Source organism: Oncorhynchus kisutch, linkage group LG5 (assembly GCF_002021735.2).
Source record: "Oncorhynchus kisutch isolate 150728-3 linkage group LG5, Okis_V2, whole genome shotgun sequence".
Lineage (NCBI taxonomy): Eukaryota > Metazoa > Chordata > Actinopteri > Salmoniformes > Salmonidae > Oncorhynchus > Oncorhynchus kisutch.
The window spans coordinates 61,483,837-61,507,729 of NC_034178.2; the positions used below are offsets into that span (position 1 = coordinate 61,483,837).

Below are 23,893 nucleotides of genomic sequence, written 5' to 3' on the forward strand. Positions count from 1 at the left end.
AAACCATTATCCCTGCTAGTAACTGAAGGAGATTACAAAATATTATCCCTGCTAGTAACTGAAGGAGATTACAAACCATTATCCCTGCTAGTAACTGAAGGAGATTACAAACCATTATCCCTGCTAGTAATTGAAGATTAGAAACCATTATCCCTGCTAGTAGCTGAAGGGGATTACAAACCATTATCCCTGCTAGTAACTGAAGGAGATTACAAACCATTATCCCTGCTAGTAACTGAAGGGGATTACAAACCATTATCCCTGCTAGTAACTGAAGGAGATTACAAACCATTATCCCTGCTAGTAATTGAAGATTAGAAACCATTATCCCTGCTAGTAGCTGAAGGGGATTACAAACCATTATCCCTGCTAGTAACTGAAGGAGATTACAAACCATTATCCCTGCTAGTAACTGAAGGAGATTACAAACCATTATCCCTGCTAGTAACTGAAGGAGATGACAAACCATTATCCCTGCTAGTAATTGAAGATTAGAAACCATTATCCCTGCTAGTAGCTGAAGGGGATTACAAACCATTATCCCTGCTAGTAACTGAAGGAGATTACAAACCATTATCCCTGCTAGTAATTGAAGATTAGAAACCATTATCCCTGCTAGTAACTGAAGGAGATTACAAAATATTATCCCTGCTAGTAACTGAAGGAGATTACAAACCATTATCCCTGCTAGTAACTGAAGGAGATTACAAACCATTATCCCTGCTAGTAACTGAAGGAGATTACAAACCATTATCCCTGCTAGTAATTGAAGATTAGAAACCATTATCCCTGCTAGTAGCTGAAGGGGATTACAAACCATTATCCCTGCTAGTAACTGAAGGAGATTACAAACCATTATCCCTGCTAGTAATTGAAGATTAGAAACCATTATCCCTGCTAGTAACTGAAGGAGATTACAAACCATTATCCCTGATAGTAACTGAAGGAGATTACACACCATTATCCCTGCTAGTAGCTGAATGAGATTACAAACCATTATCCCTGATAGTAACTGAAGGAGATTACAAACCATTATCCCTGCTAGTAACTGAATGAGATAACAAACCATTATCCCCGGGAAAAGGCATTTAACGCAGATGATCACTTACATGAAATGATTCCATTTTAGTGGTTAGATTATATCCTGCAATTACACCCCCCCCCCCTCTCCATACACAAACACATGAACTCCAATAACAAAACCCACAGTTCTTTGCTTTAAAAAAAAGCAAACCCACCAATCTTCATTAAAAACACAGCAATTAATTTGTTAACTTCTCTCGCTAATCACCAACCTGGAAAGTTAAAAGGCATTGTAATTAATGTGACTTACTCCATCTAATACAAATGAACAGAGACGAGGGAAGTGTGTCTGTAGGGAAGGGACTTCACCCTCACCCTCCCCGTCCTCTACCTCCTACCTCTACCTCTCTCTCTCTCACCCACCCCGTCCTCTACCTCCTACCTCTACCTCTCTCACCCACCCCGTCTTCTACCTCTACCTCTCACCCACCCCGTCCTCTACCTCCTACCTCTCTCTCTCTCACCCACCCCATCTTCTACCTCTACCTCTCTCTCACCCACCCCGTCCTCTACCTCCTACCTCTACCTATCTCTCACCCACCCCGTCCTCTACCTCCTACCTCTACCTCTCTCTCACCCACCCAGTCTTCTACCTCTCTCTCTCTCACCCACCCCATCCTCTACCTCCTACCTCTCTCTCACCCACCCCGTCTTCTACCTCTAACTCTCTCTCTCTCACCCACCCCGTCCTCTACCTCCTACCTCTACCTCTCACCCACCCCGTCCTCTACCTCCTACCTCTACCTCTCTCACCCACCCCGTCTTCTACCTCTACCTCTCTCTCACCCACCCTGTCCTCTACCTCCTACATCTACCTCTACCTCTCTCTCACCCACCCCGTCCTCTACCTCCTACCTCTACCTCTCTCCCACCCACCCCGTCTTCTACCTCTACCTCTCTCTCTTTCACCCACCCCGTCCTCTACCTTCTACCTCTACCTCTCTCTCTCTCACCCACCCCGTCCTCTACCTCCTACCTCTACCTCTCTCTCACCCACCCTGTCCTCTACCTCCTACCTCTACATCTCTCTCTCACCCACCCCGTCCTCTACCTCTCTCTCTTTCACCCACCCCGTCCTCTACCTCCTACCTCCTACCTCTACCTCTCTTTCACCCACCCCGTCCTCTACCTCTCTCTCTCTCACCCACCCCGTCCTCTACCTCCTACCTCTACCTCTCTCTCTCACCCACCCCGTCCTCTACCTCCTACCTCTAACTCTCTCTCACCCACCCCGTCTTCTACCTCTACCTCTCTCTCTCTCACCCACCCCGTCCTCTACCTCCTACCTCTACCTCTCTCCCACCCACCCACCCCGTCTTCTACCTCTACCTCTCTCTCTCTCACCCACCCGTCCTCTACCTCCTACCTCTCTCTCACCCACCCCGTCCTCTACCTCCTACCTCTACCTCTCTTTCACCCACCCCATCTTCTACCTCTACCTCTCTCTCACCCACCCCGTCCTCTAACTCCTACCTCTACCTCTCTCTCACCCACCCCGTCCTCTACCTCCTACCTCTACCTCTCTCTCACCCACCCAGTCTTCTACCTCTCTCTCTCTCACCCACCCCGTCCTCTACCTCCTACCTCTACCTCTCACCCACCCCATCCTCTACCTCCTACCTCTACCTCTCTCACCCACCCCGTCTTCTACCTCTACCTCTCTCTCACCCACCCTGTCCTCTACCTCCTACATCTACCTCTACCTCTCTCTCACCCACCCCGTCCTCTACCTCCTACCTCTACCTCTCTCCCACCCACCCCGTCTTCTACCTCTACCTCTCTCTCTTTCACCCACCCCGTCCTCTACCTTCTACCTCTACCTCTCTCTCTCTCACCCACCCCGTCCTCTACCTCCTACCTCTACCTCTCTCTCACCCACCCTGTCCTCTACCTCCTACCTCTACATCTCTCTCTCACCCACCCCGTCCTCTACCTCTCTCTCTTTCACCCACCCCGTCCTCTACCTCCTACCCCTACCTCTCTTTCACCCACCCCGTCCTCTACCTCTCTCTCTCTCACCCACCCCGTCCTCTACCTCCTACCTCTACCTCTCTCTCACCCACCCAGTCTTCTACCTCTACCTCTCTCTCTCTCACCCACCCCGTCCTCTACCTCCTACCTCTACCTCTCTCCCACCCACCCACCCCGTCTTCTACCTCTACCTCTCTCTCTCTCACCCACCCCGTCCTCTACCTCCTACCTCTACCTCTCTCTCACCCACCCCGTCCTCTACCTCCTACCTCTACCTCTCTTTCACCCACCCCGTCCTCTACCTCTCTCACCCACCCCGTCCTCTACCTCCTACCTCTACCTCTCTCTCTCTCACCCACCCCGTCCTCTACCTCCTACCTCTACCTCTCTCTCTCTCACCCACCCCGTCCTCTACCTCCTACCTCTACCTCTCTCTCTCTCACCCACCCCGTCCTCTACCTCCTACCTCTACCTCTCTTTGACCCACCCCGTCCTCTATCTCTCTCTCTCTCTCTCACCCACCCCGTCCTCTACCTCCTACCTCTACCTCTCTCTCTCTCTCACCCACCCCGTCCTCTACCTCCTACCTCTCTCTCACCCACCCCGTCCTCTACCTCCTACCTCTACCTCTCTTTCACCCACCCCGTCCTCTACCTCTCTCTCTCTCTCTCACCCACCCCGTCCTCTATCTCCTACCTCGACCTCTCTCTCACCCACCCCGTCCTCTACCTCCTACCTCTCTCTCTCTCACCCACGCCGTCCTCTACCTCCTACCTCTACCTCTCTCTCACCCACCCCGTCCTCTACCTCCTACCTCTACCTCTACCTCTCTTTCACCCACCCCGTCCTCTACCTCTCTCTCTCTCACCCACCCCGTCCTCTACCTCCTACCTCTACCTCTCTCTCACCCACCCTGTCCTCTACCTCCTACCTCTACATCTCTCTCTCACCCACCCCGTCCTCTACCTCTCTCTCTCTCACCCACCCCGTCCTCTACCTCCTACCTCTACCTCTCTCTCACCCACCCAGTCTTCTACCTCTACCTCTCTCTCACCCACCCTGTCCTCTACCTCCTACATCTACCTCTACCTCTCTCTCACCCACCCCGTCCTCTACCTCCTACCTCTACCTCTCTCCCACCCACCCCGTCTTCTACCTCTACCTCTCTCTCTTTCACCCACCCCGTCCTCTACCTTCTACCTCTACCTCTCTCTCTCTCACCCACCCCGTCCTCTACCTCCTACCTCTACCTCTCTCTCACCCACCCTGTCCTCTACCTCCTACCTCTACATCTCTCTCTCACCCACCCCGTCCTCTACCTCTCTCTCTTTCACCCACCCCGTCCTCTACCTCCTACCTCCTACCCCTACCTCTCTTTCACCCACCCCGTCCTCTACCTCTCTCTCTCTCACCCACCCCGTCCTCTACCTCCTACCTCTACCTCTCTCTCTCACCCACCCAGTCTTCTACCTCTACCTCTCTCTCTCTCACCCACCCCGTCCTCTACCTCCTACCTCTACCTCTCTCCCACCCACCCACCCACCCCGTCTTCTACCTCTACCTCTCTCTCTCTCACCCACCCCGTCCTCTACCTCCTACCCTCTACCTCTCTCTCACCCACCCCGTCCTCTACCTCCTACCTCTACCTCTCTTTCACCCACCCCGTCCTCTACCTCTCTCACCCACCCCGTCCTCTACCTCCTACCTCTACCTCTCTCTCTCTCACCCACCCCGTCCTCTACCTCCTACCTCTACCTCTCTCTCTCTCACCCACCCCGTCCTCTACCTCCTACCTCTACCTCTCTCTCTCTCACCCACCCCGTCCTCTACCTCCTACCTCTCTCTCACCCACCCCGTCCTCTACCTCCTACCTCTACCTCTCTTTCACCCACCCCGTCCTCTACCTCTGTCTCTCTCACCCACCCCGTCCTCTACCTCCTACCTCTACCTCTCTCTCACCCACCCCGTCCTCTACCTCCTACCTCTCTCTCTCTCACCCACCCCGTCCTCTACCTCCTACCTCTACCTCTCTCCCAACCACCCCGTCTTCTACCTCTACCTCTCTCTCTCTCACCCACGCCGTCCTCTACCTCCTACCTCTACCTCTCTCTCACCCACCCCGTCCTCTACCTCCTACCTCTACCTCTCTTTCACCCACCCCGTCCTCTACCTCTCTCTCACCCACCCCGTCCTCTACCTCCTACCTCTACCTCTCTCTCACCCACCCTGTCCTCTACCTCCTACCTCTACATCTCTCTCTCACCCACCCCGTCCTCTACCTCTCTCTCTCTCACCCACCCCGTCCTCAACCTCCTACTTCTACCTCTCTCTCTCACCCACCCCATCCTCTACCTCTCTCTCACCCACCCTGTCCTCTACCTCTCTCTCTCTCTCTCACCCACCCCGTCCTCTACCTCCTACCTCTACCTCTCTCTCTCACCCACCCCGTCTTCTACCTCCTACCTCTACCTCTCTCACCCACCCCGTCCTCTACCTCCTACCTCTCTCTCTCTCACCCACCCCGTCCTCTACCTCCTACCTCACCCACCCCGTCCTCTACCTCCTACCTCTCTCTCTCTCTCTCACCCACCCCGTCCTCTACCTCCTACCTCTCTCTCTCACCCACCCCGTCCTCTACCTCTCTTTCTCTCACCCACCCCGTCCTCTACCTCTCTCAATCACCCCCCCCGTCCTCTACCTCCTACCTCTACCTCTCTCTCACCCACCCCGTCCTCTACCTCCTACCTCTACCTCTCTCCCACCCACCCCGTCTTCTACCTCTACCTCTCTCTCTCTCACCCACCCCGTCCTCTACCTCCTACCTCTCTCTCACCCACCCCGTCCTCTACCTCCTACCTCTACCTCTCTTTCACCCACCCCGTCCTCTACCTCTCTCTCTCTCTCTCACCCACCCCGTCCTCTACCTCCTACCTCTCTCTCTCTCACCCACCCCGTCCTCTACCTCCTACCTCTACCTCTCTCCCAACCACCCCGTCTTCTACCTCTACCTCTCTCTCTCTCACCCACGCCGTCCTCTACCTCCTACCTCTACCTCTCTCTCACCCACCCCGTCCTCTACCTCCTACCTCTACCTCTACCTCTCTTTCACCCACCCCGTCCTCTACCTCTCTCTCTCTCACCCACCCCGTCCTCTACCTCCTACCTCTACCTCTCTCTCACCCACCCTGTCCTCTACCTCCTACCTCTACATCTCTCTCTCACCCACCCCGTCCTCTACCTCTCTCTCTCTCACCCACCCCGTCCTCAACCTCCTACCTCTACCTCTCTCTCTCACCCACCCCATCCTCTACCTCTCTCTCACCCACCCCGTCCTCTACCTCTCTCTCTCTCTCACCCACCCCGTCCTCTACCTCCTACCTCTACCTCTCTCTCTCACCCACCCCGTCTTCTACCTCCTACCTCTACCTCTCTCACCCACCCCGTCCTCTACCTCCTACCTCTCTCTCTCTCACCCACCCCGTCCTCTACCTCCTACCTCACCCACCCCGTCCTCTACCTCCTACCTCTCTCTCTCTCTCTCACCCACCCCGTCCTCTACCTCCTACCTCTCTCTCTCACCCACCCCGTCCTCTACCTCTCTTTCTCTCACCCACCCCGTCCTCTACCTCTCTCAATCACCCCCCCCGTCCTCTACCTCCTACCTCTACCTCTCTCTCACCCACCCCGTCCTCTACCTCCTACCTCTACCTCTCTCCCACCCACCCCGTCTTCTACCTCTACCTCTCTCTCTCTCACCCACCCCGTCCTCTACCTCCTACCTCTCTCTCACCCACCCCGTCCTCTACCTCCTACCTCTACCTCTCTTTCACCCACCCCGTCCTCTACCTCTCTCTCTCTCTCTCACCCACCCCGTCCTCTACCTCCTACCTCTACCTCTCTCTCACCCACCCCGTCCTCTACCTCCTACCTCTCTCTCTCTCACCCACCCCGTCCTCTACCTCCTACCTCTACCTCTCTCCCAACCACCCCGTCTTCTACCTCTACCTCTCTCTCTCTCACCCACGCCGTCCTCTACCTCCTACCTCTACCTCTCTCTCACCCACCCCGTCCTCTACCTCCTACCTCTACCTCTACCTCTCTTTCACCCACCCCGTCCTCTACCTCTCTCTCTCTCACCCACCCCGTCCTCTACCTCCTACCTCTACCTCTCTCTCACCCACCCTGTCCTCTACCTCCTACCTCTACATCTCTCTCTCACCCACCCCGTCCTCTACCTCTCTCTCTCTCACCCACCCCGTCCTCAACCTCCTACCTCTACCTCTCTCTCTCACCCACCCCATCCTCTACCTCTCTCTCACCCACCCCGTCCTCTACCTCTCTCTCACCCACCCCGTCCTCTACCTCTCTCTCTCTCTCACCCACCCCGTCCTCTACCTCCTACCTCTACCTCTCTCTCTCACCCACCCCGTCTTCTACCTCCTACCTCTACCTCTCTCACCCACCCCGTCCTCTACCTCCTACCTCTCTCTCTCTCACCCACCCCGTCCTCTACCTCCTACCTCACCCACCCCGTCCTCTACCTCCTCTCTCTCTCTCTCTCTCTCACCCACCCCGTCCTCTACCTCCTACCTCTCTCTCTCACCCACCCCGTCCTCTACCTCTCTTTCTCTCGCCCACCCCGTCCTCTACCTCTCTCAATCACCCCCCCGTCCTCTACCTCCTACCTCTACCTCTCTCTCACCCACCCCGTCCTCTACCTCCTACCTCTCTCTCTCTCACCCACCCCGTCCTCTACCTCCTACTTCTACCTCTCTCTCACCCACCCTGTCCTCTACCTCTCTCTCACCCACTCTGTCCTCTACCTCTCTCTCACCCACTCCGTCCTCTACCTCTCTCAATCACCCCCCCCGTCCTCTACCTCCTACCTCTACCTCTCTCTCACCCACCCCATCCTCTACCTCATACCTCTCTCTCTCTCACCCACCCCGTCCTCTACCTCTCTCTCTCACCCACTCTGTCCTCTACCTCTCTCACCCACCCACTCCGTCCTCTACCCCTCACTCTCTCCATCACTCCTTTTATTTCTCTCACCCACCCAGTCCTCTACCTCTCTCTCACCCACTCTGTCCTCTACCTCTCTCTCACCCACTCTGTCCTCTACCTCTCTCTCTCACCCAAATCGTCCTCTACCTCTCTCACCCACTCCGTCCTCTACCTCTCTCACCCACTCCCTCCTCTACCTCTCTCACCCACTCCCTCCTCTACCTCTCTCACCCACTCCCTCCTCTACCTCTCTCACCCACTCCCTCCTCTACCTCTCTCACCCACTCCCTCCTTTACCTCTCTCATCCACTCCGTCCTCTACCTCTCTCACCCACTCCGTCCTCCACCTCTCTCACCCACTCCGTCCTCCACCTCTCTCACCCACTCCGTCCTCCACCTCTCTCACCCACTCCGTCCTCAACCTCTCCCACCCACTCCGTCCTCAACCTCTCTCACCCACTCCGTCCTCAACCTCTCTCACCCACTCCGTCCTCAACCTCTCTCACCCACTCCGTCCTCGACCTCTCTCACCCACTCAGTCCTCGACCTCTCTCACCCACTCCGTCCTCAACCTCTTTCTCCATCGCTCCTTTTAGCATTATAACCGCATTCTCTTGAATAATACATTCCCTATGACTATGACTACTTACAAAATGATGAATAATGGGCTGTGTGTGTGCAGTCAGATACCAGCTAGTGGGTTATCCAGGGTTGAGAAGAGGGTTGTTGGAAGAAAAGTCATGAAATCCATTTTCCTAGAAATGACTGCTGACTGTTCAGATTTGTTTGATGTGTTTTTATTTTTCCTTCCTTCCTGTCCAAACAGTAGAGGAGAAATAGAAGAGATGAGAGGAGAGAGGGACAAGAGAGTAGAGGAGAGGTAGAAGAGATGAGAAGTAGAGGAGAGGTAGAAGAGAGGTGAGGAGAGAAGGAGAAGAGATGGAGAGCAGAGGAGCGGTAGAAGAGAGAGAGGAGAGAGGCAGGTAAAAAGTAGAGTGGACCAGGACAGAACAAGCTTTTGGCCACTACCTGACCTGATACTAGTGGACAACAACTCCTTAATAATCAGGCTAGGTGTGTGCGAGCGCTCGCCCATGCGTCATCTTCATATTACTGGGGAAAGAGTAACCATGACAGCGTATTGCCACATCTCTCCAGAGGGCCTTTTTGTGACATCATGCCAATTTCACTGTGGCAGCAGACTGGCTGAACGTTGTTTATTTGATTAGATGTGAATTACGTGTCTCTCAGTGGAGACGGGAAAACATCCCGTTTTTATCATTTCATGTTAATTCCCATTTATTTGGAGCTGGTTCATTTCTCTCTTTATGTGTCTCTATAATTTACTTTTCTCTCTCCTTTTCTTCATGTCTCTCACTCTTTCTCGGGCTCTCCCCTTTTCTGCCTAACATTCCATTCTCTCACTCTCTGCTCATTTCTCTCTTGAGCTCACTCTACCTCCATCTTTCTCAGTCTGTAATCTGTCCTTCGTAATCTGTCCAAGTACTCTGTTTCTCCCTTTCTCCTTCTGTCTTTCCCTCTCTTTCGACACTCCACACCCACACCTCCTTTCACACTTTATCCTTCTCCACCTCCCTCCGTCTGTTTGGTTTAGTAGTTATTTCTGCCCTGTGTGGCTGTCTGTCTGTCTCGGCCCCCTCAGGGAGACCGTGTGTGCGCTCAGGGGTGTAATCTTTTCTGACAGAGACAGGGCTGAGGCAGAGAGGAGAGGAGAGGGGGATGAGGAGAGGTACTGCATTCACCTCAGGCGGACCTTAAAAGGTAGGCTACAGACACTGGCAGTCTACAGCAACCCTCTATAATCTCAGCACACATTACAATGGCTAACTGCTAACTGAAATGGCTAACTTGTTCACTCATAATCTTTGTGGACGCGGTTCATACCTTTGCTATGGCAGATCCATCCTCTCTCTTTCCTGTCTACCAGGCTGATCAATCCTGTCTCGTTCCTGTCCACCAGGCTGATCAATCCTGTCTCTTTCCTGTCCACCAGGCTATTGCTGATCAATCCTGTCTCGTTCCTGTCCACCAGGCTATTGCTGATCAATGATGTCTTGTTCCTGTCCACCAGGCTATTGCTGATCAATGATGTCTTGTTCCTGTCCACCAGGCTATTGCTGATCAATGATGTCTTGTTCCTGTCCACCACGCTATTGCTGATCAATCCTGTCTCGTTCCTGTCCGCCAGGCTATTGCTGATCAATCCTGTCTCGTTCCTGTCCACCAGGCTATTGCTGATCATCCTGTCTCGTTCCTGTCCACCAGGCTATTGCTGATCAATCCTGTCTCGTTCCTGTCCACCAGGCTATTGCTGATCAATCCTGTCTCGTTCCTGTCTACCAGGCTATTGCTGATCAATCCTGTCTCGTTCCTGTCCACCAGGCTATTGCTGATCAATCCTGTCTCGTTCCATATGGCTGATCAATCCTGTCTCATTCGTGTCTACTGATCATTCCTGTCTCGTTCCTGTCCACCAGGCTCAATTCTACACCCTATAGGGTACGCCCGTGTTTCAACTCATCATCACACTTTGATGATTTGAATCCACTGTGTAGTGTTGAGGCAATAACTAAAACATGCACCCCTTGGGGTCCACTGGATAGACTTTGGAAAATGCTGGGATACGCAAATAGCCTAGCCCAACCCACCTTTACTCATACCTTAACCCAGGTAGGATGTACCTTCTGAGCAGCAGCTTGTGGAGGTTCTTGCTCTCCAGGTTCTCACACCCTCTTCCCCCCTCCGCTACACAAATAGCCCAACCCAACACAAAAGTTGACCATACCTTCTCAACAGTAGCTTGGGGTGGTTCTTGCTCTCCAGGTTCTTGTCAATGAGGTCGGACAGCAGCTGCTTCAACACCCCTGTGGCGTATTCCATCTCTCCCTGGAGCGCAGTCATGACCAGCGATGCCACGTTGCCGCGGTCGCGCATGGAGAAAGAGCGTTGAGCCTCCAACGTGCGGATAAAGGTCAACAGGAAGTGCTTCTTGGTGAGCAGCTGGCCGAACAGGGTGAGACCCTTCTCCACATTGGCCTGGACCTATAGTAAGAGAGGGGGTGGGAGGGAGGAAGAGAAGGGTGGAGAGAGAGAAAGAGGGTTGGTGGACAGAGCACTTTTATATACTTTCTAGGTCCTAAATTACAAATACAGTATATGACCAAAAGTATGTGGACACCTGCTCATCAAACATCTCATTAATATGGAGTAGGTACCCTTTTGCTGCTATAACAGCCTCCCCTCCTCTGGGAAGGCTTTCCAATAGATGTTGGAACATTGCTGCGGGGACTTGCTTCCATTCAGCCACGAGAGCATTAGCGAGGTCGGGCACTGATGTTGGACAATTAGGCCTGGCTCGCAGTCGGTGTCAGAATTCATTCCAAAGGTTTTTGATGGGGTTGAGATCAGGGCTCTGTGCAGACCAGTCAAGTTATTCTAAACCGATCTCTACAAACCATTTCTGTATGGACCTTACTTTATTAATTGGCCGATTTTTATATATATATATATATATATATATATATATTTGTAATAATGACAATTACAACAATACTGAATGAACACTTTTATTTTATAATATATAAATAACATCTATTTAGTCTCAAATAAATAATGAAACATGTTCAATTTGGTTTAAATAATACACTTTTACTTTCTTGGAGAAGAAAGTAAAAGTGCAATATGTGCCATGTAAAAAAGCTAACGTTTAAGTTCCTTGCTCAGAACATATGAAAGCTGGTGGATCCTTTTAACATGAGTCTCTTGTAGTTATTATAGGACTATTTCTCAATACCATTTGTATTTCATATACCTTTGACTATTGGATGTTCTAATAGGCACTATAGTATTTCCAGCCTATTCTCGGGAGTTGATAGGCTTGAAGTCAAACAGCGTAATGCTTGAAGCACAGCGAAGAGCTGCTGGCAAACGCAGGAAAGTGGTGTTTGAATGAATGCTTACGAGCCTGCTAATGCCTACCACCGCTCAGTCAGACTGCTCTATCAAATATCAAATCATAGACTTAATTATAATATAATAAACACACAGAAATACGAGCCTTAGGTCATTAATATGTTCAAATCAGGGAACTATCATTTCGAAAACAAAACGTTTATTATTTCAGTGAAATATGGAACCTTTCCGTATATTATCTAATGGGTGGCAACCCTAAGTCTAAATATTGCTGTTACATTGCACAACCTGTCATAATTATGTAAAATTCTGGCTAATCAATGCGGTGCATGTTAATTTATCATCAAATCATCCTCCAACCATTTCTCTTTATCTATTTCTCCCCCTCTCTATACACCTCTATTTCTCCCTCCCTCCTCCCACTACCCCCCACCCCTCTCTTCCTCCCCTCTCTCTCCAAATAGAACACCGGGTCATCTTGAGAGGAGCGAGTGTCTGGTCGTCTTGTAGGAAGGCGAACCTCATGGCCAAATAAGAAATTGATCTGTGTGCTACAGCGGAGGCTGGTTGCATCTGGGATACAAATGAAAACCTGATGCTACACGTCAGAGAGACAGACGTGCAAAATAGTCAGTAGATACGATGCTAGTCGTGCTCCTCTTTCCTCTTCTCACCTCTCAACCCCTCAGAGGTGATACCATACAAAACATGCACCAGACCAGACAGTGCACCTTCTATTGAGTCTGCAGGTTGTGTTTGATGGTATTGTAACAGGTGTAGGCCATGCTATCTTGACATGGCGATGTGGTGCGGTTGAGTGATAGATACATCACTTCTCTTGGCTGGTGAAGAAGTAGAATGCAATGGCAGAGTGTTGCATTGAATGTGTGAGACCTGTTTCTCAGGCCCTAGCCATGCTATGGCCTTGTTAAGGCAATCTAAAAGTCGCTCAGTTCCACAGAGTGGTATGTAGGTCCAGAACCCGTATTCACAAAGTGTTTCAGAGTAGGAGTGCCATTTTGCCTATTAGTTCACAATAAGACGGGGGGACCTGATACTAGGTTAGAAATAGGGGAGCTGGGAACCCCTATAACAAATCAGGACTCCCACATAAGAATTAAAACAAAGTGGCCCCGCCCCAATTTTTTTTTTTTTAAAGAGTTCAATATCTGACATCCCCAAGAGTCAATGCATAACACTGGGTTTTACAGACCCTTACCTCCATCTCCTTGAGCACGAGGTGGACCTCCCACTCGCCATCCCTCTATCCCTATTCCCGCTTATCCATCTTTCTCACCCTCTATCACTATACAGTTACTGACCCGTACCTCCATCTCTTTGAGCACAGGGTGGTCCTCGATCCCGGGGAAGAGGACCCTCATGGCGTAGGTCCTGTATTCCAGGAAGGGGATGCCTGTTCCGTCCAGCTCCTGGGTCAGCTCATGGATGTCTGTCTGCAGCTCTGCAAAGGCTGGGTGGAGGAAGATAAATAATTAATCTATTGTTATGTTAATAATGATTATCTAGTTGTCCAAAGAGGGCTGGACACAAATCAAAGTGATGCCAATCATACTAAACATCCCCCAAAAAGTCAAACTATTACAACGGTGCTATATAAATCAAATCCATCCATCCATCCATCCATCCATCCATCCATCCATCCATCCATCCATCCATCCATACATCCATACATCCATACATACATACACAAGATGGTGCCGGAGAAGGCAGACGTTTTACGTGCCCCCAACCGATTGAGATTTTTTGTTTGTTTATTTGCATTGTTTGTCAATTATTTTTTAAACTTATTTTGTACATAATGTTTCCTCTATCGTCTCTTATGACCGAAAATAAATAGACATCAGGACTGCGATTACTCACCACGGACTGGAAGAATCCTTTTTTTCATTTCACGACTCTGACGAGACCGACGCGAAGGATATCTTTTTATTTAACTAGGCAAGTCAGTTAAGAACAAATTCTTATTTTCAATGATGGCCTAGGAACAGTGGGTTAACTGCCTTGTTCAGGGGCAGAACGACAGATTTTTACCTTTTCAGCTCGGGGATTCGATCTTGCAACCTTTCGGTTACTAGTCCAACACTCTAACCACAAGGCTACCTGCCACCCCTTATATACTGCTTCCTCGGGCCCCGATCCCCGAGATCTGCGTGAAGAGTAGGCAGAGAAAGAGGGGCCGAAGGGGGGGCTGTCTTCTGAGAATTCGTAGGCGATTGAATAAACCCCTACTTCCCTCCAGTCTGCTAGCAAATGTGCAATCCTTGGAGAATAAAATCGACGAGTTACGCGGAAGACTAAAGTACCAACGGGACATTAAAAACGAACATCTTATGCTTCACGGAGTCGTAGCTGAACGACGACAATATCAACATACAGCTGGCTGATTTTACGATGTAACAGCAGGAGAGAGCTGCGACGTCTAGTAAGACAAGGGGCGGCGGACTATGTATTTTTATAAAAAAACAGCTGGTGAACGATATCTAAGGAAGTCTTGAGCTATTGCTCGCCTACATAGAGTATCTCATGATAAGCTGTAGACCACACTATCTACCTAGAGAGATTTCATCTGTATTTTTCGTAGCTGTTTACATACCACCACAGTCAGAGGCTGGCACAAAGACAGCATTGAATGAGCTGTATTCTGCCATAAGTAAACAAGAAAATGCTCACCCAGAGGCAGCGTTCCTTGTGCACCTTCTATTGAGTCTGCAGGTTGGTGTGATGGTATTGTAATATTGAACTCTTAAAAAAAAAAAAATTGGGGCGGGGCCACTTTGTTTTAATTCTTCTTTAATACTTATTTTCCACCATAATTTACAAATAAATCCATTAAAAATCCTACAATGTGATTTTCTCGATTTTTTTTCTAATTTTGTCTGTCATAGTTAAAATGTACCTATGATGAAAATTACAGGCCTCTCATCTTTTTTAAGTGGGAGAACTTGCACAATTGGTGGCTGACTAAATACTTTTTTGCCCCACTGTATATACACACTGACAGATGTGATTGCAGCCACACTCACACGAACCAGGAGCACTCCACACAGCACAGTGCCCACATGATATATCAGTGTCCTGCTGTTGATACACATGTTCCACTCTCCACATGCATGTGTCATGTGACCCATTCTATGTCCCCTCCATTCCTTTCAGTGGCATCTAAAGGAGTGGTGGGAATCTTTCTGTATTATGCAGATATGTCTCTTGTGGCCTAATCTTGACGAAAGAAACCCCACAAACAAATAATGAAATAAACACCTTGCCAAACAGATGGCTTGTGTCACCTTCATCCCTCTCTCTCCAGTCCTCCCTCTCTTTTTCTCTCTGCAAGGAACAGTCTCAGAGGTCACCCTATCCATCTCTGTGACCCGCCTCTCACTCTATCAGTCTCTCTGTGACCTACCTCTATCCATCTCTCTGTGACCTCCCTCTCACTCTATCCGTCCCTCTGTGACCTCCCTCTATCCAACTCTGTGACCTCCCTCTCACTCTATCCGTCTCTCTGTGACCTCCCTCTCACTCTATCCAGCTCTCTGTGACCCCCCTCTCACTCTATCCATCTCTCTGTGACCCCCCTCTCACTCTATCCATCTCTCTGTGACCCCCCTCTCACTCTATCCATCTCTCTGTGACCCCCCTCTCACTATAGCCATCTCTCTATGTGACACCCCTCTCGCCCTCTATCCATCTCCCCCTCACTCTGTCCCTTTATCCATCTCTCCCTATGCCCTTCTCTCATTTCCATCCCCTCTTCTCTCTATCCATCTCTGCCCTCTATACCTGTATCACCCTCTCACCTACCCTCTTCTCTCTATCCATCTCTGCCCTCTGTACCTATATCACCCTCTCACCTACCCTCTTCTCTCTATCCATCTCTGCCCTCTGTACCTGTATCACCCTCTCACCTACCCTCTTCTCTCTATCCATCTCTGCCCTCTGTACCTATATCACCCTCTCACCTACCCTCTGTCTCTCTATCCATCTCTCCTTCTCTGTGGCTCTAACCATCTCTCCCTATATCTGTACAACATCTAGGTTCTTTGAAATGCAGGACAGATGCTGCAGTATGACTTCCCTTATGGATCCCTCAAACTTATACTCCCTCTCATTCTCTCAGTCTTTCCCATCTCTTTCTCTTTTACTGTACTTACGGAACCCTCAAACATCTCAAACCTCACCCTCTACTCTGGTGCTACCATTCTCTTTATCTGTCCTTATGGAACCATGATATCAATCTACTCCCTTTCTAGTCTCTTTCTTTCTGTATCTACGATTTACTCTCTCTCCACCTACTCCTTTTCCAAACAGACAAACACACTGACAGTATCACTGGTCTCCGACCGGATCAGAAGTCTCTGCCAAATTAACAAATGTTAATGTGAGAGCATGCAGACACCACTTCCTCTCTCTCTCTCCATTTCCCTTCCTCCCTCATCCCTCTTTCTCTTTCTCTCTCTGAAACAGAAAAGCTATCCAAGCAGACCTCTCAACATCTGGTGGCGGGCAGCGGAGCCCCGATCAACGTGTCCTCTGGACGGGTACCAAGAGCAAGCTGAACCCAGCGGGAGGGACACTGTATGTGTGTCTGTGTGTGTACGCATGGAGCCTGCTTGTCCTGTGCAGATCAATACAGTTTTATTGAATTGAATAAAGTTGATAGACAGCTGCTTTGGCTTACCCTCCTTGCACTCCAGCGCCACTCGAGACTCCAGGTTGTCCATCTGTAACTGCAGCCGTTTCAGCGTGCGGTCGGCATCCCGTGACTTCCTCTTGTAAGCGATGAGCACGGCGATGATGACCAATAGCAGCAGGCCACCTCCCCCTCCGATGCCGATGATGGCAGGCAGGCTGAGCAGGCTGTCAGAGTACATCTGGAGGGTACCGGGGGAGTACTCAAATCCCCCCACACGTACCTGGGAGGGAGAAGCACACACTGGTTTAGATTCTTTGTGGGACAATTAATATTGTGGAACAACACATATTTGGATTGCTGGATTGGGTGGACAACAGACAGGTGGACAATAGACAGGAGTGACCAGTTCACCCCAAAACAGATAAAATACATTTGAAATAATTTACACACACACAATTATATCACAGCCTACACACGAGTTTGTGTGTTTGTGTGTGCCTGTACGTACGTGCGTGCGTGCGTGTGTGCATGCGTGCGTGTATTTGTGTGCATGTGAACATGTTCCTTTCCTTGTCACAACACCCGGACTCGAACATATATTCTTACCTTCACACCATATTACTTCCCCTAGCAGTAGCTTCAACTCTATTCCTAACAGTGCATTCAAAAACAAGATTATTGAGATGCAGCCCCAATTCCTTTACTTGAGACAACACTGTAGTGATCAGTGCAGATGAAGGGAAGGAGATGAGGAGAGTAACCCGGTCAAATCAATAATATACTGCTATAGGTGTTTTATTTAACTGGTCTACATCTATCAAAGACAACATGTAACCCGAAGGACTGTAAAATATAGATATGGACCTCTTAGTCCACAAGCCATTTCTCAGCTGCATTGAATATGTGCAAATCCCTGCAGAATAGAAGCCAAATGAAGAATTGAATTTGATAGGTTGTCTAGGACACAAACAAAGCTGAGACTATGGTAGCAGAAGCTTCAACGTGTGTATGTGGATCTGTATACAGATGTAGGATCTTAATTTGATAAGAAATGTAAAACTTGTTTAAGGTTTAAAAAGGCTTCCGAAGTTTGTAATTTCCAATTTGAAATTTCAGACTTGATTTTCCCTTACAAAAAATATATTAACCCCAACAAAAATTTATATAAATTATAATCCCCTCCTAAAATTGTCCTCGACTTGGCCTACATTTCCAAAATAAGTCTATATATAACACACTGCCATTGTTAAAATCTTAAAATCAATAACGGTTTTCCCCATTGCCCCTCCTTTTCACGAAAGTAGGGCCTGCTCCTCTCCTTTTCACGAAAGTAGGGCCTGCTCCTCTCCTTTTCACGAAAGTAGGGCCTGCTCCTCTCCTTTTCATGAAAGTAGGGCCTGCTCCTCTCCTTTTCATGAAAGTAGGGCCTGCGCCTCTCCTTTTCATGAAAGTAGGGCCTGCTCCTCTCCTTTTCACGAAAGTAGGGCCTGCTCCTCTCCTTTTCATGAAAGTAGGGCCTGCTCCTCTCCTTTTCATGAAAGTAGGGCCTGCTCATCTCCTTTTCATGAAAGTAGGGCCTGCTCCTCTCCTTTTCATGAAAGTAGGGCCTGCTCCTCTCCTTTTCACGAAAGTAGGGCCTGCTCCTCTCCTTTTCATGAAAGTAGGGCCTGCTCCTCTCCTTTTCATGAAAGTAGGGCCTGCTCCTCTCCTTTTCATGAAAGTAGGGCCTGCTCCTCTCCTTTTCACGAAAGTAGGGCCTGCTCCTCTCCTTTTCATGAAAGTAGGGCCTGCTCCTCTCCTTTTCACGAAAGTAGGGCCTGCTCCTCTCCTTTTCACGAAAGTAGGGCCTGCTCCTCTCCTTTTCATGAAAGTAGGGCCTGCTCCTCTCCTTTTCACAACAGTAGAAGGCGCCATGCCCAGTTGATAATCACCCAGATAATTGCCTCAAAACTCAACCTAAACTATACAGAAAGTAATTTCACACATTCAACAACAGATTAAATAAATGAAGTAAAGTACGATGGTTAGAAAGGGGGAGAACGGGTGAGTTGATGAGCGAGGGGAGAGGATAATGCATCATTATATAGTCACCAATTGTGAATGAAGAACAAGGCAGGCCATTCGATTGTATTGATCTATTCTAATTATGATCTCAAAATGGTATGTATCAGTCCACCAAATCCAAGCAGCATTATCAGTCTACTCTGGTCTACTTGCAGTACACTGTGGGGGAGTGAGTCATTTACAATGGCAAGAAGAATGGATGCACATGCTGCGTTTGTGCTGCTACACGATCTGAATGAAAATGACTCAGATGGTGGGGAAGAAGTGAACCATGACATCTCTGATGATTATTATTCTGGGCCTCAGCCTTAGCCTGAACCTCCACCTCTGAAGCCTAAGTACAAAAAGCCACAACGAGGCCTCCCGGGTGGCGCAGTGGTCTAAGGCTGTGCCACCAGAGACTCTGGGTTCGAGCCCAGGCTCTGTCGCAGCCGGCCGCGACCGGGAGGTCCATGGGGCGCCGCACAATTGGCCTAGTGTCGTCTGGGTTAGGGAGGGTTTGGCCGGTAGGGATATCCTTGTCTCATCGCGCACTAGCAACTCCTGTGGCGGGCCGGGCGCAGTGCACGCTGACCAGGTCACTAGGGGCACGGTGTTTCCTCCGACACATTGGTGCGGCTGGTTTCCAGGTTGGATGCGCGCTGTGTTAAGAAGCAGTGCAGATGAGACAAGATAGTAACTACTAAAACAATAGGATACTACGAAATTGGGGCGAAAAAAGGGGGTAAAATAAAAAAGACATATTTAAAAATAAAAAAGCCACAACGGTGTGCACTGAGCAGGTGCCCACGCCACCACCAAATGAAACGGTGAGACAGGAGAGAGGAAGGGAGGACACCGTTTGGATTGAAAAAGCCGGTGACAATTCAACAGAACAATTATCAGCACAAAATATCATCACTGAGAGAGCAGGCCCTACATCTCAAGCAAAAAACTACATCAGCAATGCACTTCCCAACTTTGGTTGTTTATGTGAAATGGACATGCTACAGCACATAAGGCACTGTATTGTTGAGGAATAGGGAGCAAGGAGACACTGCCTGGGATCTGTCTGTTGATAAGCTGGAAGTGTTCATTTCAATACTTAATGTCCGTGGAGTATTTGGTGGAAAGAGTGTGTATATGGAACATGTCTGGTCATGTATGGGATACCTTTCTTAAGAGAAACCATTTTACGGGATCGCTTCAGAGAGATCATGTGTTACCTCCATTATGATGACGAAGAAACGAGAACACGAAGCCTGGAAACAGACAAATTCGCCATGGTATCCGACGTATAAATAATTTATCATTTTTAACTGCTGTCATTTTTGACAGTTATATTCATTATAATGCCATTATTGACTTTGTGCTGATTTTCACTATTTATCCAATAAAATTACATTTTGGAGCTCATAATGATGTTTAGCCTACTGAAGTTTTTATAATTTGACCGTGTGACCATGCGTCTTGCTGACCACACGTCTTGCTGACCACGCGTCTTGCTGACCACGCGTCTTGCTGACCACGCGTCTTGCTGACCACGCGTCTTGCTGACCACGCGTCTTGCTGACCACGCGTCTTGCTGACCACGCGTCTTGCTGACCACGCGTCTTGCTGACCACGCGTCTTGCTGACCACGCGTCTTGCTGACCACGCGTCTTGCTGACCACGCGTCTTGCTGACCACGCGTCTTGCTGACAACGCGTCTTGCTGACCACGCGTCTTGCTGACAACGCGTCTTGCTGACCACGCGTCTTGCTGACCACGCGTCTTGCTGACCACACGTCTTGCTGACCACACGTCTTGCTGACCACGCGTCTTGCTGACCACACGTCTTGCTGACCACGCGTCTTGCTGACCACGCGTCTTGCTGACAACGCGTCTTGCTGACCACGCGTCTTGCTGACCACGCGTCTTGCTGACCACGCGTCTTGGTGGTTTGGGTATTTCTTTTTACTGTGATGTTATAAAAATAATTTGTTACCGTGTTTCAACACATATGCTTTTTGTTTCATAGTTGTAACAAAGGCACTCCACAAATCAAATTGATTGAACATTAGAATGTTTGTTTTTACATTTAGCCTACAGTAACATAAACTAATGAAAATTAACATATGCTAATGTTATCTAAGATCTTCATAAACAACACCAAATGATTATTTTTGCGATAGCATTTATGAAACGTATTAATTACACTGTTAGACTGCTCATTAGCTTGATGGGGGTTGCCTCGAGGCCCAGCGGTTCTAGTATTAAAGGGATGAATAGAGAGGAGGAAAGACAAGAAGTGGCAAGAGGAACAGAGGAAAGAATAGAGAACATAGAGAGGGGTATATGATATAAGGAAAGAGGAGACTGTTATATTGAAAAAGTATAGATGAGGGAGGAGGTAAACAGAGAACGCAAGATGAGCAAAAATCAGAGGTTAGGTGAGGAGAGATGTAGTGAGATGAAATGCTAAATGTGAAAAGAATATGATACGATACGGTGTTATACAATGCCACATAAGACAACCCAACATTACCCAACATTACCCAACACAACATTACCCAATCCACCATTACCCACCCTCAACATTACCCAACCAACTTAACATTACCCAACTCAACATTACCAAACCCAAGCCAGCATTACCAAGCCAAACCCAACATTACCAAGTCAAATCCAACATTACCAAGCCCAACCCAACATTACCAAACCTAACGCAACATTGTCCAACCCAATGTTATCCAACCCAACATTATCCAACCAGACATTAACCAACCCGACATTACCCAACCCAACAATGTCAAAGAGAGAGTGGATACAGTAGACTACTTACGGTAACTTTGTGTTCTCCGGTGAGGTTGGGCCACTCACAGAGCAGCTGGCTCTCTGACAGGGTGAGGACACAGGGTGTCTCACCGATCAGCACCGTGTAGTTAAGACGAGAGTTACCAGGGGCTGCCGGGATCAGGTTCTTACCCTGAGAGACAGAGACAGACACACAACTGAAGAGAATGCATAGGTGAATACACACACACACACACTCTGTGTACACGCAAGCACACACACCCTCTCACCAGGTATAGCCTGAATTCAAAATGGATGAAATAGATTTTTTTTTCTCACCGATCTACACACAATCACCCTATAATGACAAAGCAAAAACATGTTTTTAGAAATGTTTGATAATTTATTGAAAATGATTATACAGAAATATCAAATTTACATAAGTATTCACATCCCTGAACAAATACTTTGTAGAAGCACCTTTGGCAGCGATTACAGCGGTGTGTCACCTGGATTGTGCAATATTTGTCCATTATTATTTTCAATATTCTTCAAGCTCTGTCAAATTGGTTGTTGATCATTGCTCGACAACCATTTTCAGGTCTTGGCAAATAATTTTAAGAAGATTTAAGTCAAAACTGTAACACTGCTAATGAAGAACATTCACTTTCTTCTTGGTAAGCAACTCCAGAGTAGATTTGTCCTTTTGTTTTAGGTTATTGTCCTGTTGAAAGTTGAATTCATCTTCCAGTAACTGGTGGAAAGCAAATGGACCCAGGTTTTCCTCTAGGATTTTGCTGTACTTTGCTTTAGCCGTTCATTTTTTATCCTGAACAACTCCAGTCCTTAACAAATACAAGTATACCCATTACATGATGCAGCCACCACTATGCTTGAAAATATGGAGAGTGGTACTCAGTAATGTGTTGCATTGGATTTGCTGCATTGCATTTTTTTTGCAGTATTACTTTAGATGCCTTGTTTCTAACAGGATGCATGTTTTGGAATATTTGGATTCTGTACAGGCTTCCTTCTTTTCAGTCTGTCAATTAGGTTAGTATTGTGGAGTAACTACAATGTTGTTCCATCCTCAGTTTTCTCCTATCACAGACATTCAACTCTAACTGTTTTAAAGTCACCAGTGGCATCATGGTGAAATCCCTGAGCCGTGTCCTTCCTCTCCTAACTGAGTTAGGAAATACATTTATATATATATATATATATATATATATATACACACATACAGTTGAATTTGGAAGTTTCCATAAACCTATGCCAAATATATTTGAACACAGTTTTTTCACAATTCTTGACATTTAATCCTAGTAATAATTCCCGTTTTAGGTCAGTTAGGATCACCACTTTATTTTAAGAATGTGAAATGTCAGAATAATAGTAGAGAGAATTATTATTTCAGCTTTTTTTTCTTTCCCACATTCCCAGTGGGTCAGAAGTTTACATACACTCAAACAGTTCTATTTTTGTTTCATCAGACCAGAGGACATTTTTCCAAAAAGTACGATCTTTGTCCCCATGTGCAGTTGCAAACCGTAGTCTGGCTTTTTTATGCTGGTTTTGGAGCAGTGGCTTCTGCCATGCTGAGTGGCCTTTCAGGTTATGTCAATATAGGACTTGTTTTACTGTGGACATAGATACTTGTGTACCTGTTTCCCCCAGCATCTTCACAATGTCCTTTGCTGCTGTTCTGGGATTCATTTGCACTTTTCGCACCAAAGTACGTTCTTCTCTAGGAGACAGAACACATCTCCTTCCTGAGCGGTATGACGGCTGCGTGGTCCCATGGTGTCTACAATTTGTTTTCTGAGGTCTTGGCAAATTTCTTTTGATTTTCCCATGATGTCAAGCAAAGAGGCACTGAGTTTGAAGGTAGGTCTTGAAATACATCAACAGGTACACCTTCAATTGACATCATTTTTCTGGAATTTTCCAAGTTGTTTAAAGGCACAGTCAACTTAGTGTATGTACACTTCTGTCCCACTGGAATTGTGATACAGTGAATTATAAGTGAAATAATCTGCCTCTAAACAATTGTTGGACAAATTACTTGTGTCATGCACAAAGTAGATGTCCTAACCGACTTGCCAAAACTATAGTTTGTTAGCAAGAAATTTGTGGACTGGATGAAATGTTTGGAAAGTCTGATGCACATCTACTTGATCCACATTCCCGTTTCATGTTTTCCGGCATCTCCGAGAAATGGAAGACGCAGCAATCAAAGGGTTGCAGGGTTTATTATGAAATTGGTATTTCAATTGTTTCTGATAGACTAGAAGAAAAAAAAGAAGCTTATTTCATATATAAAATATCCACACACAACATCATAGACTGAAAAAACACAAGTTTTGTCCAACACCCATGCACATCCCTGTTGCCTAAGCTACACAAGAACATGGACAGCCTTCTGGGCAG

The 23,893-nt window shown here is 48.3% G+C and overlaps 1 pseudogene; it reads right to left on the minus strand.

The window, feature by feature from the left end:
* The window catches only part of LOC109891379 (plexin-A1-like), a 370,611-nt pseudogene that overhangs the window by 28,408 nt on the left and 318,310 nt on the right, over positions 1–23,893 (minus strand).